Genomic DNA, 7,248 nt, shown 5'->3' with positions numbered 1-7,248 from the left:
CAATTTATTTTAAAACTTCAGAATGGTTAAGGATGTAGCTCAGTGGTAAAACACATGCCTAGTATGCTCCAGACTTTGGGTTTGATGCCAAGCACTGAAAAAAAAAAATAAAAACAATAAACAAAAAAGAACACTTTCAGAAGATGGCTGCAGACTTAACTGCAGAGCTCATTTCTTAATCATGGAAAAAACAATAAAAAATGACAGGGAGAGGTATCAGTAGCTTTCACTTACAGGCTACTGCCCAGAGTGGGAATATTCCTAACAGCCCTGGCTTCCCTCTTCCATCCTTGGGTTGCTACCAGCTGCAGCCAAATCTGTAGTTGGAATATGATTGGAAGAGAGCGCACACCTCTGGATTTAATGTGTTGAGTTTGTTCTTATGATGCAATGTCAACGGCTAAAGACTTTTGCTAGAAAAGCTGATACTTGAGAAATGGTTTCAAATTCATCTAGCGTAGAAAAAAAAAAACTTAAAGCAGTTTCTAGATTGTCAGTAATCCTTTCTTGTGAGTGGCCAGAGAGAAACAGCCCACTTCCTGATCTGGGGCTCAGAGAAATGTCGAGGTACAAACACAGTTGTTCCAAATGCACTCTAGTCTGTAATTAGGAATGTATCAAGCATGGCATGGTTTGTTTTTCTAGTTCAGTAACCTTTAACAACACTTGTAATCAGGCAGGTTCCAGAGCAGGGCCACTATGACGGGAATAAGTTACATGGTGCATAGCCCCTGTGCTGCTGCTAGAGAGATGTTCAGGGTCCCCAAAGCATTGATGCTTGGGTGGCTTTCTGTGGCTTTGTTTGCAGGCATATAAGTAGAGTTTCAGTGAATGAACAAGAGATCCTGCAATCTCATGGGGCAGGTTTATAGGGGAAGCTGTCTCCTTTTTCCTAGGAGTGGGAGATCAAGTTTTTAAGTGGCTAAGGGACACCAACCCTGTATTGGGGGAAACTGCAGGGACAATTACTTGCCTAACTTGCACCTGGATGTCAGGTACTTAAAAAAGCATACCATGCCAGAGCTTGAAAGCATCAGAATATATACCTGGCAGAATAAACAAAACTGGAAGGCACTTCTGCTGAAGCAATGCAAGACCCCCACTGAGGCCTTTGCAATTCAACTCCAGAAAATTCTTCCAAGGGGTTGTCAATTAGCACATGCTGAGTTGAGCAGGAAGGTAAATATTGATTTGTAAAGTTCCTATCTCAGTGGTTGTCTTTGAATGAATGAAATCAAGGTTGACCCCTCTTTAGCAGGGGTAGTAAAGAAAAGAGTGTAAGAGTATTTTTCTGTGCTAAAATGAATATCTTTTCTGTTCTTAAAACAATACCTTTTGGACAATAAATGCATCTCGAGACCATAATGCTAAGGGAAATAAATCAGACAATAAATTGGAGGTTCGATACTGCACAGTGTTTCTTATATGAGAAACCCAGAGTATAAATAATTTAAAGAGCAAAATGAAAGATAAATGATAGGAAACAGGAAGGAAGACTTTGTGGAGATGGGAAGGGGCTCTGGGGATGGGGAGAAGACAGGAGGGAGCAGAGGGGAAGAGGAAGTAAAAGGGATTCAGATGCTACATGTGTATGTACCAACTCCCCATGATTAATATGTATTATGTATTGCAAACATATACCAATAAAAAAGAGAAAAGTGCATATTGATTACAGACAACTTAGGAAATATCATTAATAGGAATTTTAAAACAAAAAGCATCCTTGTGTTAGTAATCATCATTAGTGATTATTAATACTTCAAATTTGAAAAGTCAATACAACACGCGGGTAATGGAGTGCATGCTAGTCCACAATGCACTTTGTCACTTCTGAATCTTTATTGTGGCCATTACTTGAAGTTGATAAATTTGTATCTACATCATTTTTCATGATAGCCTAGTGCTAAACATCATGGATGTAGCAAAGCTTCTTTAACCCATCCATTGTCTTCAGACATTCCGACTGCTTCCAGGTTTTTGGTGTACTCTTCACTGCCTTGCTGAATCACCTTCTGGGTAAATATTTGCACTTAAGTGCTGCTGTTATTACTGCTGCTCAAGCAGAGTAACTTGGGGATGTGTTCAACAATTTTCTGCAAACTGAGATAAAAAGGTAGGGAGTTGGCCTGAGGTCAAACACGAAAGCAGCCTTCAGGCTGAGTCTGAATTAGAAGATGTAAATTGAGTTCCCTAATAGGTGTGACTGAAATAGTTAGCAAAATAGAAAATGTTAAAGGAAATTCTATGAAAATACCAGGCATTTAACCAAATTGTACAGGCCTGCCAATGACCTGTTAGATGTCTGCCATCTCTAATTTCTAAGCCTGCTATTCTAGGAAGCTCTGTTTTTGTAACATGTAAGTGCATGTGGTGTCTTCCTGGGTTATTTGGACCAAGTACTATAATTCCTTAAGCTCAGACTGTTTTAGGGATTACAAAAAGCCTGGCTCACACAGCGATACGGAACTGGGGGAGATGTCAAAATGATAGGGGTGAAGGGTAAAATGCTACCGTAGGAAGGGTCAGGTCCTCAACTGTCTTTAGTGAACTGAAAAGATATGATTTGATAAAAATAATCTTCAACTCTGCTTTTAAGGTCCATGTTTGCTCTAAGCGTGGACAATAGTTAAGAAACTCAGTAGACATCCTCACGTATAGAGAGTAAATAATCTCCTCACTCAGGGTTGCCTGTCGCCAGTGCATCTATAAGTCCCTTTGGGTCTCCAGGCAGCCAGGACCAACCTTTTGAAACTGGTATTGACAGAGGGGGAATAAATGTGACTCTCATCCTTCTGGATGTCAGATACTCTGAGTTCATGTTGCCCAAAACTGCAGAAAGAATTTCAGGGAAAAACAGAGGTTAAGAATAGGAAAAATTTATTGATAGAGATAGCCCTCGAGGGACAGGGGGGGCCCTGAAAGTGTGGGTCACTGTGGTCCTCACTTCACAGAAGAAGTTTTACAGAGCAAAATCATGAGGTGGGTACAATGTGGGTGGAAACTATGATCAACCAATAAGATTATAAGTATAACCACTTAAGTAATGTTGATCTACTGGGGAAGCAAGTCACATAGCAAGTATACACGGAAAGTATAAGGACCTTTTAATGAAGGGATGGATCAGAAGGTCCTGGTCATCTACCTGGGTGACTGATATCTATCTAGACTTTATTGGACCAGGTGATATCAATTATAGTATAATCTTCAGTGTATTGCTTATCCCTCAGGGAGGCACAGGCCTGGTAATTTTGTGTCTATCTCAAGGCCTGACCTTGGACAGACGCACCTCTAGCCACAGTTGTAATGTGTTTTCATCATCTGCACTGACTCCCCTGAGGGCCCATCCCTGTCTGACTGCCTAGAATATTTCTACCGTCTATAACAGCACCTGAGATGATACTTAGTTTTTATAGCTGGCCCTGCGGTTTGCTTATCCAAAAATAAAGGGTGCATGGGAGGAGGGAAAGAAAAGGGAGAAATGGATGCTCAGATTGATGAAGACAAAGCAGAGGGGCAGTCTGCCCTGCTGAGAAAGCTAGGAATCTATTTTGGTGGCATACTCTTAGGAAGGTTTGCTTTCTTCCATGTAATTTAATATTATAATCCAGAGGTTTTCTTGATATATTTAATTACAGCTTCCCAATAGAGTTAGGGGCCTCCTGGGAATGACCGCAACATGGCAAATTGCAAGCCCTTATTTTTATTATGGTTCTTTCCACTGCATGACTTTTCTCTTACCTTGGCTTCTCAAAAACAAAGGAGCTTAAAATGGGGCTGTGTGCAGCTGATTTATTAGGGTAAGTGGACTTGGGAAGTTCAGTGAGAGACTGGAAAGAAGAATGTCATGAGAAGGGATGCTGCTAGAGACTCTATTTCCTCAGAAGCCTCTGGAAGGCTTCTAGAATGCTCCTCAACCCTGTCTGCTTGGGGACTGAAGTAGGGGGTGCATACCCCAGCCTCTCATATTCCACTGGTCAAAGGTGGCCACAGGGAAGGCTAAGTCTCTGTCCAATGTGTGAATGCTAAGCGAATGGGCCCTGTGGGCAGACTTCAAGCAGAGAGTGAGTGTGGTCCATGCCCAAGAGCAAAGCCTGGTTACACTGCTAGAAGCAGGTGCTGCCAGTGCCACAGAAGTAAAATGTAGTCTAACAGGATATGGGCCACCTATGTACCAGCCTGGAACTCATCACAAACACACAGATTAAGTAGCCAGGATCCTTGAGAAAATCTGCAACTCAGGACAAGTCACCACTGGGAGCACTCACTACTCTACAGACTGAGGGATGGTCCCTGCCCCCGCAGGCCTGTTGAGGTGCGTGCGGATCATCATCCTTTCCTGGGAGCCAGGCTCAGTGGAGACCCAACAATCCAAACAGCAGTTATCGCGATGCTTTGCAAGTTATTGCCAAGTAGGTTCCTTTCCCTTTCTTTACTCCCCTCAAGCCTCCAAATGCATTACATAAAATAAGTACTACTTTATAACACTAGCACAAAGTAACCCAGGCCCACAAAACATGAGGATCCTTTTTGTAGAACTGTACCTAATTTTTTCTTGTGTGATGATATTTAGTTTATAAATATAGATATTTGCACCATATGATTTCTATCAAACATTATTCCTTAGCTTTTCTTCTTATGATAAAAATTTTAACCATGATTATAAAGACTTCCAGGTTGTGCAATATTATATTGAATAGCTATTTTATTTATGGATATATAAATTATTTCCAATTATTTATATTTTTTGTTTGTCGTTGCTTTGTTTTTCCTTTGAGTTTTTGTCAAGTGGGGTCTTGATGTTGCCAAAATAGAGCTTGAACTCCTGGACTCAAAGAATCCCCCTGCCTCAGCCTCCTGAATAGCTGGGACAAAAGGAGCACACCATAGTGCCTGGTGCAATTTTTTCCCAACCCTTGATTAATAAATATTAATTGAATGTCTAATATATACCAAGTTTTATTCTAAGGTCTAGGGATAAAGAAGCAACAAGACTCTACCTTCATGGTACTGACATTGTATGAAGGATGATACTCACAATTCAGAATGATATATTATATTTCATATTTGCAGATGGCCCTATGTGAATGAAGGAAATCGAAGTAGGTAATGGGAGCATGAGTCAGTAAGGTAGCAATTTCAAACAAGGATGTTATGGATAGCCTCTCTGAGTATGGACAGCAAGCGCAAAGGCTCTGAGGCAGCACAGACTTGGGATGTCTTGGGATGTAGAAGTCTAATTTTAATGGAACTGCTGTGTGAGGAGAAAAGAGGCAAAAGATAACAGATATGAGACTACAAAGGCATTCTAGGTCACATGATGTTTTTACTGGGCCAAGCAGAACAGAGACATTATTGATTTAGCTTTAAAAAGAAGACCCTCTTCCACTGTTGAGTGGATAATTGAAAATTGGAAGGGAGAGAATTAACAGTGAGTGAGTCAAGGATGCTTAGAAGCTAAGGAGCAGCAAGACAGCAATTACAGCGGTACATGCAGCAGGGATGGGTTTGCTTCTGGGGCAGTAGTTTGTAGACATTTTTCTCCTATTCACCCTTACAAAGATTTTGAGAAAGCATCAGCTTTTTTTCTGATTTTTAAATTGATATCTAGAACTTTTCATTGTAAGTAATCACAAAAATGTCACTGGTGTTCATGGTGAATATTGACATTTTTAAAATAAAACTCTTTTCAAGGTCATTTAGTTGAATCTAAATAAACTTATAATAATGTATTAAATATCACTTGATGCTTCATTCACTTTAAAAATATATTAATAAGCTCTTTCAAAACAGATTTTTTAAACTTTTTAAATGTTTTAGTTCCTATTTTCATTACATTTCCCCATAATTTTTACCTTAATGCAACATATCTTAATGGATAAAGATCTTTTCTTGATTATACTGGTATAATTGTCCATATCAAAAGGTTGCATAAATTTTTTAAAATTCCCATGGCTATAAAGCTCTAACTAATCATTGCTTCTGATTGAATTATAATCATAATTACTGACATATAATTGATCAAAATAACATAAACATAGAAATGCTCCTGAACAATGGTTAGACATAAAAATGGCTGTATTAGAGATGCATCTCCTCAGCAGATTTATGAGGCATGGAACTCCCTTCACCTCCATCGTACTGGATGGATTTTACTTAGTGCTGAGATGAGAAAAGGCTCAGTATCAATTGTATGCCTATTTTTATTTTTGTTGATAGAAGTGCTGAGGAAACTTATTCACTGAAATATGTAAGAAGAAATGGAAGGAGTTTTATTGTGGCAAGAACTGTCAGTACTTTGAACTCCCTCTCAGCTAGATGCCAAAATATGACAAGCTAATCTCTCTTCAAAGTATATTCCAATGATGTAGGAGTTCAGCAAGTTCTTCCATCAATTTTGTTGAGCACAAAAAACTGGAAACAAGCTGACTTGTGAAAGGATGTTTCTCAGTCCTGAGACAAATCCTTTTGCCAAGCAACCCCAGGGATGTCCCAGCACGGGACAAGATGGCAGGGTCAGCTCAGGATTGGAAGCTGGGGAAGCTTTTCTGTTGTAAAGGGTCAACAGGGAAACTGGAAACAGAGATATGAGAGAGTACGAAGTCTGCCAATGGCCTCTTTACCTACAATAGTTTGTTCCCCTAGAAAACTCATCAAGGATTAGTTCTTTAGTGGGTAATGTGGGCAGACTGGCCCTGTAGGAGATGTTTGGGTCATGGGGTCCACACTCATGACTGGACTGACAGAGTCTCAAAGGAGTTCTCTCTGTCAGGTGGAAGCCAAGTTGTTAGAAATTTCTCCCTCTCTGTTTCTCAAATCCTTGCTCCTTTGGCATGTAGCTGCCTCCCCTTCCTGCTCCCCACTGTGATATGCTTTGCTTAGCAGGAGTCCTTAAGCAGAAGCCAAGAGTATGCCAGTGCTACTCTTCTAGACTCGAAAAACTGCACCCTAAACCAACATCTTTTCTTTTAAATTTTCCAGTCTCAGGTATTCTGTCATGGCATCAGAAAAGAAATCAAGACAGCATCCTAAGGTGCATGTGTTTGGAGAAAAAAAAGAATGAGGTTGAAAATTAAGAAACTGATTGCCTTAAATTAGTTGCTCCTCAAGGAAAACTTTCATGTAACCCCTCTTTGATGGTTATCTTGACTGGCAACTTGACTGGCAACAAAACAAGAAGGAAGAAGCCAGCAGATGCTCTCTCTCTCTCTCTCTCTCTCTCTCTCTCTCTCTCTCTCTCTCTCTCTCTCT

This window comes from Chinchilla lanigera, unplaced genomic scaffold, assembly GCF_000276665.1.
Source record: "Chinchilla lanigera isolate Chin_1 unplaced genomic scaffold, ChiLan1.0 scaffold00032, whole genome shotgun sequence".
NCBI lineage: Eukaryota > Metazoa > Chordata > Mammalia > Rodentia > Chinchillidae > Chinchilla > Chinchilla lanigera.
This window is presented reverse-complemented; position numbering follows the sequence as displayed.